We start from the raw sequence: 12,028 nt of genomic DNA, 5'->3' as shown, positions 1-12,028 counted from the left end.
TTAGTATAATTTTTTGGTTTCTGGAATGAATGTAGAGACCCTTGCTGAATCTAATAAGTTAACAGTTTCCCCTCTTAATCTCTGTACATACCACGCAACCTTCCCCAACTGTTCAATGACAGTTTTTAACCTCAGAATCTCTAGATCTCTTAAGTACAGATTCTTTTCATTCTGTTGCTAATAGCTGCATTTTCACTTGCAGGTTTTGCATGTGTTAATTTTCAAAGCATAAACATGTGTATGTATGTATAAATTGACATACACATATGGAAAGACCTTTACTTTGAGTGCCTAGAAAGTTCAGTACATTATATTTTTCCCCTCATGAAAACCAATTTGCAGGAACTTGTTTCTGCAAGACATCTTTTTTTTTTATTTCAGTTTTTCATTGTTTTAATGGAGCCTGAAAAAACCCTAAATCTTAATATGCTGGAGATTGTAATGTTTTTGCTTGTTTTGACTCACACAAAGTTGTACAAGTCTGCTAGAAAATCATAGAAAAATCACTTCAAGCTTTTTCTGTTCACACTTTTCCCCCCCCATGTAATATTTATAAACTGTAGGAGAAACCTATGAAACTCCAACCCTGCCTTCAAGGGATGGCATGTGGTGTAAAACAGCTGGCAGATGGGGGCAGGGTTTCATGCCTAGAAGTCTACTTGGCTGGTTTGTTTATGATTGGGTTTTCAATAAAGTAGTTACTTAACTTATTGCGTGCTGCGGCTCTTTATCCTTCTGGCTTTCTTTTGGTGGGAAGTAATTAAAGGTTAATTAAATTGCTTCACTTTTAAGGGAACTTTTTTTTTTGGTAGGGTCAGATACTATTGAGAATGACAGATGATGGAAAGAGGTTAATGTGTAAAAAAAAAATTAAAGCCCACCAGCAACTTAAATAAAATGCTTTCTGAATTAAAGAAGATTTGGGGGAGGGGGGCGGAGTAGAGAGGGAAGGTTATACTAGGCACTTATTTTCCAGAGTGAATAAAGTACCATAGGGAATGAATAAAATGCCATAAATATAATGCCGTATTGGGCAACACAAATCCAAATGTGGCACTTTTTTTTTAAGGGAATGAATAAAATGACATAGAAGTTTGGGGCAATACAAATAGTTAAAGAATATGTAATCAAATGAAATACTCAGTGTTGGTGGGGTTTTTATCTTGCCAAGGAGAACATTCTTATTCAAAAGTAAGATTTCACCAATATTTTTCAAATGATTTATGTTTTTGAAAAATTAGCAGACTTAATGGGGCAAATAGTTTTTAAAGCTGACAGTTTCCCATCTTGTTCTATGGCATTTATCTAAAATTGTTTTATTTTTAAAAATCTGACAAGGAGTTCATTTATTCCATTCTGAGAATACAAAGAATGACTAGAGTAGTAATATTTAAATTTCCTATGGAAGATGGTTTCATTTTTATTGTGAACTATACTTTAAGGGCATTATACAGAAATTAAAATCTAGAATTCTTGAATTTTCTTCAATCTCTTCTTTACACTGCCTGTCCCCCAGATCTGAAACGAGTTCTCTCCTCACCTCTACCTCAGAACCCCTCACTTCCTTCAAGATTCACTACACTGAGGCACCACCTTCAGTGCTTTCTCTTCTGATTACTTCCCCTCCCCACCAATTACTAATACCTTTCTTTTCCACTTTACATTTATTTTGTTAATTAACAGTCCCTTTAGTATGAGAATTATTTTTGTTCTCTTTCGCTTGGCACATAGTAAGATCAATAAATGGCTTGTTGAGCAATTTATATTCTAAATATTTATTCTGTATACATTTATTATTATACAACATAGGTCAGGTACCAATGCTATGCTAAGAGAAAATCTTCCTTAGAAGAACTAAAGTTAAACATGGATTAGAATTTCTTATGTTGAGCTTCTCATGAGAAGAGAGTATGCAGTTAATAAAATAAATCTTTTTAGGATCCAAAAATAGCATTCCCTTTGGGAATTTCTGAGGTAGGTAGAGGATTAATGAAGGCAAAAATCAGAGAGAGAGAGACAGAGACAGTGTTTTCAAACTACTGGTGTTTGAGTACTTAAAGACTTGAATGAAATGTCTTGAGGAAAAAAATCAGTAACATTTTTGCTTCTTTCTAGTTGATTCTCAAATTTCACTAGTCATTGTTGGTGAGTTTATTGATGAAAGACAAAAAGCAAAAATAGAGATAAGTGCATTTAAGTTGTGAATTATTAGGGAACATCAAAAATATGTTACTAAATATTTAAATATCTCCCATCCCTTTTCTTCCTTCCAAGATTGGGGATGTTCATTCCCTGAAAATCTTCCCTGACTCACACCCCACTTTCCTCCAGTTAATTGCAAGTTAAATATACTTGTTCTCTCAGCAAAATCTAAGCTCTTTGAAGAGAGACATTTTTTGCCTTTGTATACACAGTGCCATGTCCAAAAACGGCACTTAAATGCATTAGAGGGTAAAAGAACTAATTGTCATGGTCTAATTTATGAAGACCTCAAAGAAGGGACTCTTAGTCTTTTTTTTTTTTTTTGGTTCATGTATACCTTTGGGAGTATAGTGAAGCTTATGAATGGACCCCTCAATATTTCTAAATGCATAAAATAAAATACATAGGATTACATAGGAAACCAATTATAGTTTGTAGTTGAATAGACAATTTCATGGATACCAGGTTAAGGGTCCCTGACTTAAAGCCTATGCTATGGAGATGTCAATTTGTAAAATGTCAGAGAAAAACTGAAGTGTATCATGTATAATGTCTACATCACTTTAGGAGGCTTTAGTAATAACAGACAAACTTTTAATTGTCTATTAGCTATCTTTAATTCACCTTCCAGAATCCAATTAGGATATGATTTGTTCTGCAAAAGCCATTTAGAGATCTTCATCTTAAAACACTAAACCTGGCATCTTTATGGAATTTTTTTTTTTGTTTTTTGCAAATATTAGTTTGGGGAAACCTAAATTGAAGGGAGTTTCAGCCTTAATACGTTGATAATAGGCCTGGCTCATTAAAGGATCATTAGGCAGAAGAATATGACATGCAACAAAACCCAGACATGTTGGGGATGATTATTACTTTCCTTTGAGGTTTAAAAAATGGAGTTTTTTTAATGGTCAGTGGGTTTTGGAACATGGGGAGTTGGGTGTGTAGGACATAACGGATGGATTTAGAATGTGGAGAATTCTTGGAAAAATTCCAGAGCTGTGTTACAAATCTTTGGGGAAAAAGTCAACCAGCTCCAGATGTCGACATGGTTGACTGCAAGCCCATGAAGTGCTTTAGCTTTAACTGTTACAGTCCAAGCTATTACAATCCATCTCCAACCATTAGAGAGTTAGTTTAGCCTCTGCTTATCAAAAGTAAAGGTCAAATCAAGGAAATGGATCTTAATCTTCTCAAATAATGCATGTGTCAATAGTTTTCTTTTTTCTCATCATAAAAAACTATTAGATACACTTTACCAAACTTTAAAAACACTGTTGTCCCCTCACATTCCTTTTAAAATAGTATCCATTTGTATTTAAATAAAATTTGGCCACATCAACTGCGACCAGTAAATCTGCCTCATGTAGAATCCCGTTTCTGAAAGATTTTTTAAAATGAAATAGAATATTCTGCTGTCATCTCATCGACAAATCTGTTTATGAAATAGTGAGTTGGAGAAAGTACTTACTGAAAACAATAGCTTACGCCTTTAATAGTCACCAGGTGTTTGTGTAAAACCTTTCCATGGTGAGGATTTCTCCTTTACATTTCACTGTGGAATGTGAAGGAAACGTCATTTCAGTCATCTTTCAGAAGATTACCAGTGAGAGTTCAGAATAGGGGAGTGCCCAGCATTATCCATGTTTTGTTCACATTAATCTTTGGGATTCCTTGGCACATGTGAAAGATATTTTAGATATTGGGAATTAACCTGAGAGAAAAATAGTAAGTGAGATGGGAGGAAAATGGGAAATATTAGTATGTAAATGAAGAACCACAGAATTTTTTTTTAACCTGGAGACCTTAAAGATCAATTTGTAGATTGAGAAACTGAAGGCTGGTAAGTAACAACTCAAAGGCACAAAATCTTAGATTTAGAGCTGGAAGTGACTCTACAGGTCATAGTGTTAATTAATGTCAGAACCTGGACAGGAATCCGGGATACCTGACTCTCAGGCTCACTCCTTTATTTAAATGACAATACTTTTTCAAAAACACAATTAAAAGATGTGAGTGTGCGTGCGTGCGTGCGTGCGTGCGTGCGTGTGTGTGTGTGTGTGTGTGTGTGTTTGTCAGATAGAGGGGCATTAGGCCTTCATTTGTCCTGTTCTGCTTTTTTAGCTTTTCATTGTGTCATTTTGTCAAGTTAGAGATACCGTAACACACCTTCCGCTCACAGAGAACTAATAGAAAAATAATTTGCACTGTTCTGAAAAGCTCAGAAGAATTTTTTTTTTAAATTACATGTGAATTCATAAAATAATTATTCTTTTGAAGTTCAGTTTTCTTTTGTTTGTAAAGCTAGGTGGTACAGCGGATGGAGTCAGGCTAGCTATGTGACCCTGGGCAAGTCCCTTATCTACCTCAGTTTCCTCATCTGTAAAATGGGGATAATAATTACACCTACCTCCCCGGGGTGGTCTTGAGGATCAAATGAGATAATTGTATAGTGCTTTGCAAACGTTGAAGTGAAATATAAATACTACCTGTTATTGAAGAACGTAGCATTTAGTGATGTCTTTTAAGTCATTTGACTTTGTACTATAAAACTTTATGATTCCAGAATTCCATAAACTTTGAAAATGCTTGTCATCGTATGGCACATCAATCCCTCTCCCCACATACCCTTAAACCCCTTAAAGATCAAAGGAGCTAAGTAACTATCCAACAACAAATGGGAACCTAGGAAGATAGAAAATCTAAAATCACAAACTAGGAATCCGCATTCATACAGGAAAAGAGGAAGCATAGGGAAGTATATCGTCCTTAAGAAAATGGTAGTAGTAAGGGAAGTCATTTCCCTTTCTGTTGCATAATTCACATTTTAAGGACATGATTGTCTAGGTAAAGACAAGGGGGAAGCTTATGGTGGAGCTGTGGTGTTTCCAAATGACAAACTTGTAATCGTCATTTCCTCCCAAATGTTGCTGTTGCAAATGGGTCATTGTTATTGACTGGTATATACTTTCCAGGAAACCAGAAGGATGTCCGGATTGCTTAGTCAGTATGCTAGTTAGGATGTTGTAAATAATGAATGATAGGTAATGCCCTAGGGACTAGATAGAATAAGGATTCCTATCTACTCAAGGGACTTGTATCTGAAGATGTTGTCTTCAACAAACAAAATAAACAAAGGCCATTTTGCCTACATCCTAATCAACTTTTTTATGTGCTCTCAGGTTTGCCTTCCTTTTTTTAAAAAATATAGTAAAGGAGGAAATACTTCCTTCCTAGTAGAAATATTATTTGTGAAAAAGATATAGTAAGAAATGTTAAGTATATTGGTATTAACTTTTATATTCCAAGCAGGCACACATTTTGGAGCTTATTTTGTTGGTGGAAAGTGGATTTATATTGATGAGAAGTGTTTGATAGAGTGAGACTGCTACATTGGGAGTGTTTACTCCAGCAGCCTTGGTTATAATTTGGTTAATATTAGGCTAGTGTGACTTGGTAGAGAATTGACTTTGGACCAGGGAAGGCAGTTTAAGATCTGCTTTTTGCACATATTAATTGACCTTAGATAAGACATTTAACCTTCTCAGTGCGCTAGGCAACTTTCTATGACCAGAAGTTGTAAGGAGGGCTTTATTTGCTATATCAATGAAATCACAGGTGCAGTGCCTAATCCTAACAGGAAAATTTTAAAAAAGTGAAAAAAAGGGAGCAAAACAAGTGCATATGAGTGCACTTTAATCCCCATTTTGTTGGCCACCAGGCCTCCAAATTATTGGCTTCCAGATGCATTTGAACTGTCAAGTCTCTTTATATTCAGTGAAGTTTATTTTTCTTTTTTGTAGTTTGTAAGGAGTGGTAAATGGGGCTGTTTAAAAGCTGCCATAGTTGATGAGGGGCAGGCAGGTGACAGTGGATAGAACCCTGGGCCTGGAGTCAGGAAGACTGACCTGACCTCAGACGCTTACTAGCTGTATAACCCTGGGCAAGTCACTTAACCCTGTTTGCCTTAGTTTCCTGGTCTATAATATGAGCTGTCTACGGAAATGGCAAACCACTCCAGTATCTTTGCCAAGAAAACCCCAGTGGGGGCTCAAAGAGTCACACAGGACTAAAACGACTCAACAGCAAAATGGAGAGGTGAATTCACTTGCTTTTCTCAGCTAATAATCATATGCAATCCTAAAACCTAGTCCTCGACAATTCTCTTTCTACTCATTCCCCCAAGTACCTGGCCCTATTTCACTGTTGGAGGCATCCTCTTAGTACAGGTTTGACGTTGGAATGAAATGAGGCACTCTCAAGTCACTGAACATTTATAAAGGGAGATTTACTTTGCCCTAACACAGCAAGGACGTGGAAAAAGGATCCTATGGCACATTCCTGTTCTAGACTTCTTGGTAACTCATGATTTTGGGCACCCCTCAAGTCTGAGAGCCTTAACTCCATGTAGCTGGGACTTTTTATGCTCCTAGGTGACCAAGGAAGCTGAGGCCAGTTAGGTTCCAGGGACAGTTTTGTCCTAGATTTCCCCTGTTGGCTTGAGGGAGGTAGATGGAACAAGAACATATCTTAGGGAAGTTGAAGTCAGTTAGGTCCCTGGTATTGCTTTATCTTTCTAGGTAAAGAATCTCCATGTTATGAGTGGGAGGAAAGAAGTTGCATCAGGGAAATGCTGGTCTGGTCATACTCACAATTTCACCTTTATGCTAATGTGTCCCAATATAGTTAATTCTTGTTTCTTATTTGATTGACAGTCCACATCTTCAGCTGCCTAGTAGACATTTCTTTGAGGGTAGGTTTCTGTTCAACTTTACAAAGTCATTTACTTTCATTCCCAACTTCTCTGTCTCTAGATATCACCGTTTTTCTAGTTACCTAAGTTAAATATTTGGAATCACCTTGAATTATTCCCTAGCCTTAATCTTCAAATTAGTTTTTCCAAAATACTATTACCATTTCACTCCTGTGTTAAGACTCTCAAGTGGAGAGCACTCAAATTCCAAATTACTCCATAATCTGGCATCAACCTTTTCCTTTTTTTCTACCAGTTATTCTTTTCCAGAATGAATCTTCCATTCTAACCAGGGTCTTATGATCTCAAATACTCGTGCTATTCCCCTTATTGAAAGCTGCCTCATATGCCTATCCAAATAATAGTGAAGTTTCAGGCAGTAGTTTGGGATTTACTTTCTCAACCTCATCACCTTCATTTCTCACTTATTGGAAAACCCCATAACTCTTATTGTAAACACTTGTTTGCTAAATGTTTTCGTTTACCTGGTCCCTAATACTAATATAAGTTTTTGGTGGTCTAGGTTCTTCTTAGTGTCTAATGACCCAATGACTTTCAGTCTTCTTAACCTCTTTAATTTTTTACTTTGTTGACCCCATCCACGATACTATGCTCTCATTGTCCTTTGGATGACATTCATCTCATATCTCTGGCGTCATTGCCCCTACATTTAAAATTTCATCTGTTCCTATGTGTTTTGTTTCATCTCGGAGAAGATGATTCCCAAATCTATCCAATCCTAACCTCTCTCAGGAATTTTAATTCCTTTGGTCATCCCCTTTTAAATGTCCTGTAGCCATTGTAAGACTCAACATGACCAAAATGGAACATCTTATCATCCTCCCTATTTCACAGAATTGTATTCCTTTAGAATTGGACTCTATTGAGCCTTCCCCATTCCCTCCTTTCCTCAATTTGTTAGTATACTTTGCATCATTTTACCCAGGATTTTGTTTACGTTGTAACCATACTCCCTTCCCCTCCTCCAAAAGAATTTAAGTTCCTTGAGGGTAGGTTATTTTGTTCTGTATACTAAGTACCTATGGAAATGCCTTGAATATATGTGTCTGATTCCTGTTTGAATTGAAGAGCTCCTTCAGCCTCCTTCACTATTTGTCACAGGGGCTAGAAGGAGAAATTCTAAATAGCCAAGCTGCTTGGCTTATAAGATAAGAAATGTTGTGGCCTAAACTTTATCCTGTGTTTCTAACTTGTCCCTAGGTAGAAGCAGTAAGATAGACTGGAATTCTCAGGATTAAAACAATATAGGTGGTGGGAAGGAGGGGATTTCAGTATTATAGAATAATTTATATTTGGAAATCTATTTTACAGATAAACAAATTGAGGCCCAGAGAGAATAAGGGACTTAATTGCCTAGCAGGTAGTAGTTAGACTTAATTATGTAGGTTGGGGAGCCAGGTCCTTTGGCTCCAAATCTCTTTCCTCTCTCCATGCTCTAGATGTGGTTAACCTTGACAGTGGGCTGCCTTTCCTCTCCCATAATCATCCCTCTAAGCAGAAGGCAATGGAAGAATAGGCATCAATATACTAGATTTTGCTTTACAGGCAATTTTCCAGGAACACAACCACCATAAAGATATATAAGCCTACTATCGCTGTAAAATTGTGATTATTCTGATTTAGCATGACACTGCCATCTGCTGTCTTAAAGTATTCATTTGGCTAGAATTGTACACTAAGAAACTGGGTTTTTTGTTGGAGGAAACCTCAACTATTAGTATTATATACTAGTATTAGTACAATACTATTAATATTAACTATGCACTGTGGTTAAAGATATAAACCGAGTTGTTATTTTAAACTGTTTTAAATTGGTAGTGTTTTACCACTTGAATTTGGAATTAAGACTACTGTATCCTTAATACATATTAATAATAATTATAAAACATAGTTAATATTGCTTAAAGTCACATGCATCACATTATGTTACAAAGCATATAATTTGTAACTTGAACTTTTTTGGTATCTGATTTTTAAATCATTTTCATCAACAAATAGTTGCTTTGTTTTAAAGTTGAGATTGAGGGGGCAGCTAGGTGGCGCGGTGAGTAGAGTACCATCCCTGGAGTCAGGAGGACCTGAGTTCAAATCCAGCCTCAGACACTTGACACATGTACTAGCTGTGTGACCTCGGGCAAGTCACTTAACCCCAATTGCCCTGCCAACCTCCCCCCCACCCCAAAAGTTGAGATTGAAAGCCAAACTTAGTAAATTGACACATTTTGCCATTAAAACAGATTTTGTCTTTGTACTGGGGATTTTATAGCTATATAATCTATGGATATGTAATCTTCATTCATAAAAAGTTAAGTATACTGGCAATTTAAGGTTTTAAGAATTTTTCCTTTTGTATACTGAAATAGAGTTTGAATTTGAATTCAAACTTATGTATCTGTAAGGGAGAAGGCTATGTGTGTACATTTTTTCTCTGTAAAGTGCATTAAAATGTCGAAGGCCATGTCCATTAGTTGTGTGCTTATCCAAGCTTTATGAAGTTGAGATTTGAGGTGATGATGAGATCACAGAATTTTAGAACTGGAAGAGACCTTTAGAGACTGTCTAGTCCAGCCTCCTCATTTTACAGACAAGGAAATTGAGACCTAGAAACAATAATGGAGTGGAAGAGCTAGAACTGAGATGCTGACCTCCTGAATCCCCTTCCACTGAATGGTACTGCCTCATAAGCTGAAGAAACCATCTGTGGAGTCTGCTTCATTCATTGTTGATGACTCAGTGGTTAGTTTAAATGTATTCCTTCAAAATGTATATGGAATTATTAGTTGAAATATATTTTTAAAAACCCTTAGTATTTATTAGGCAAATTATTTTTTTTTTTAAAAAAGAGGAATTTAACCTCCTGTGGAAATTTGAATTCACTGGCAAGGTAAGGCACTGCACTGCATTGCAGACATTGAAATTGTTTGGAAAGTATGCTATTTATCTCGCCTTAGGGATTATTCTAACACTGTGTTAAGATGGAAGACGTGTATGAGGTGGCAAGTTGTCATCAATTGCTGCTACTTTATTCTAGCTTTTGTCTACTACTTGTATTGGTTCAGATCGGTGTCAAATGGATCTTTTGCTATGGAAAATAGAGTTGTGACAGGTAATATTTGGCATTAAGGGCATAGTTTTTCTTTTGCTAGTATGGATTCAAAATATTTTCATAATGACAGATCACACATATGTCCTTATAAAGAGCAACAAATAATTTCAGGGCTGCCCTGCTCTCTAGAGTTTTTAAAAAAGAAAAGAAAAGAAGATCCCTTAAAAAAATTGTTGCTGTAATTTTTCTTGGTTTATTCCCATCACTCCTTGTTGCTGGCCTTGCAGTTTTTATGGAGATTTAAAATCCTGTGTTTCGTTGCATCTTTCTTTTCTCCCTTTGGCAAAAAGCTTCATCATTCCCTGATAGTACCTATTTCTACTTTCTTTTGCCTCTGCTCAGTGGAAAGTTGTAAATGAACAGTAAATTAGCAAATATTTACTGTGTGTTACTGCAAAGTCGTGGGGGGATATTGTCATTTAAGGAGGACCATAGTATTCACTACTGCTCAAATGAGACCCTATGAATGTAGGAGGACTTCCAGGAGGAAGTGGTAAAGCTTGAAGGGTTAGTGTTAGGAATAGACACATAATGCCTTTGTTTGGATATGAATGTAAGAAGAAAAGACCAACTGGAAAATAAGGAGCTATTGGAGACCGTGGGAAAAGAAAATAGAGACATATTTAGTGATGAATGGGGGAAAGATGTGGCTCAAATGGATATATAAAGAAAATTCACTATGTGGAAGTGAATAATTTTACAATGATGATAATACTTATAAAACTTATACAATCAATTTTAGGAAACTACCTTAAACTTTTCACAACTAATCATAGTACATTAATAGCTTACATTTCTATAGTACTTCAAGTTTTGCAAGGCACTTTACATATATTACCTCATTTGATTTAGCAAATTGTGCTTAAGTGAGACCCACACTTTCTTCTCCAACTTTAATCAATTCTTGCTGCTTATCCAAATTGTTATGAGCGAAATCAGTTCCAGAGCAGTGTGCTTTTCTAACTCTGAAACATGTCTTCATTGATTTGAAGATAGCAAAACTGTGGGGGAGGCAGATTAACTTTCAGATTTTTCAAATTAAAAAAATGTTCTGGTCAGAAAAATCTTCAATTATCCTTTGGCCTTTTGACATTTAAGAACATTAGCTATGTTAAAATTAAATGGAAAAGAGGGATGATTTTCCTCCTTCCGTGGGGAGAAGGGAGAGAAACTCATTCAAAAGACTATGGGAAAAGTAAACATTCTATGTGAGATTTTTCCTGATCTGCCCTCAATTTAAGGTGTAATTTTTTTTCTATGTTTAGTGGGGAAGTCCATCCCTCCTCTTCTTGCCCTCTGCAAGTAAGTTCTTTGAGTGTTAAGAACTTTAAAATTTTATCTTTGTGTCTTCCCCAATACCTTGCAGATGATAGGAACTTTATAAATATTTGTTTGGTTTGAATTTTATTTCAAAATAGTTTAGAGACCCAGGCCTTACAAATTCCTGCTGTGTGAGGTGTTACAATGTTTTTGCTTCATGATTGTGTGCTTTTCAAAATTATCAGCAGTAATACTAGTTCTCTGTGAATTTGTGGGAGATAATCAAGAGTGTCACCCAAGAACTAGGTATAGAAACGATATTTTAGGGAGCCATTAAAAAGAGAGGTAGGGAGAGAGGTAGGGTTGGATACCAAGATGGCAAATACAAAAATGGAAAAATTTGTGAAAACTGTAGCTATGATGAGAAAGAATTCTATTTGGCCCTCACTTGTTTGAAAAGGCAAGCATACTTGAGGTGAAATTTTACACTTGAGGTGAGAAAGGAATTATAATTTCATATTAATCTATATGATATGTGTAATGAATATACTAATAATTTAGTTTTCTCAAGAGTTGCCTCTCTGGCTCAGGAGTCATAGCTCACAGTACAGCTTGAACTAATTAATCAAACCTTTGACAACACTCACAATCAGTGGCCCTAAGTAAAGCGAATCAAAGATTGTAAA

The 12,028-nt window shown here is 36.0% G+C and overlaps 1 protein-coding gene across 2 annotated transcripts in view; it reads left to right on the top strand.

Moving 5' to 3' along the window:
- AKAP12 (A-kinase anchoring protein 12) overlaps window positions 1-12,028 on the top strand; it is a 119,107-nt gene that overhangs the window by 81,741 nt on the left and 25,338 nt on the right. The window lies entirely within an intron of this gene.

This window comes from Trichosurus vulpecula, chromosome 7 (genome assembly GCF_011100635.1).
Source record: "Trichosurus vulpecula isolate mTriVul1 chromosome 7, mTriVul1.pri, whole genome shotgun sequence".
Lineage (NCBI taxonomy): Eukaryota > Metazoa > Chordata > Mammalia > Diprotodontia > Phalangeridae > Trichosurus > Trichosurus vulpecula.
The sequence above is the reverse complement of the archived record's forward strand: the minus strand, read 5'-3'. Positions and strand labels throughout refer to the sequence as shown.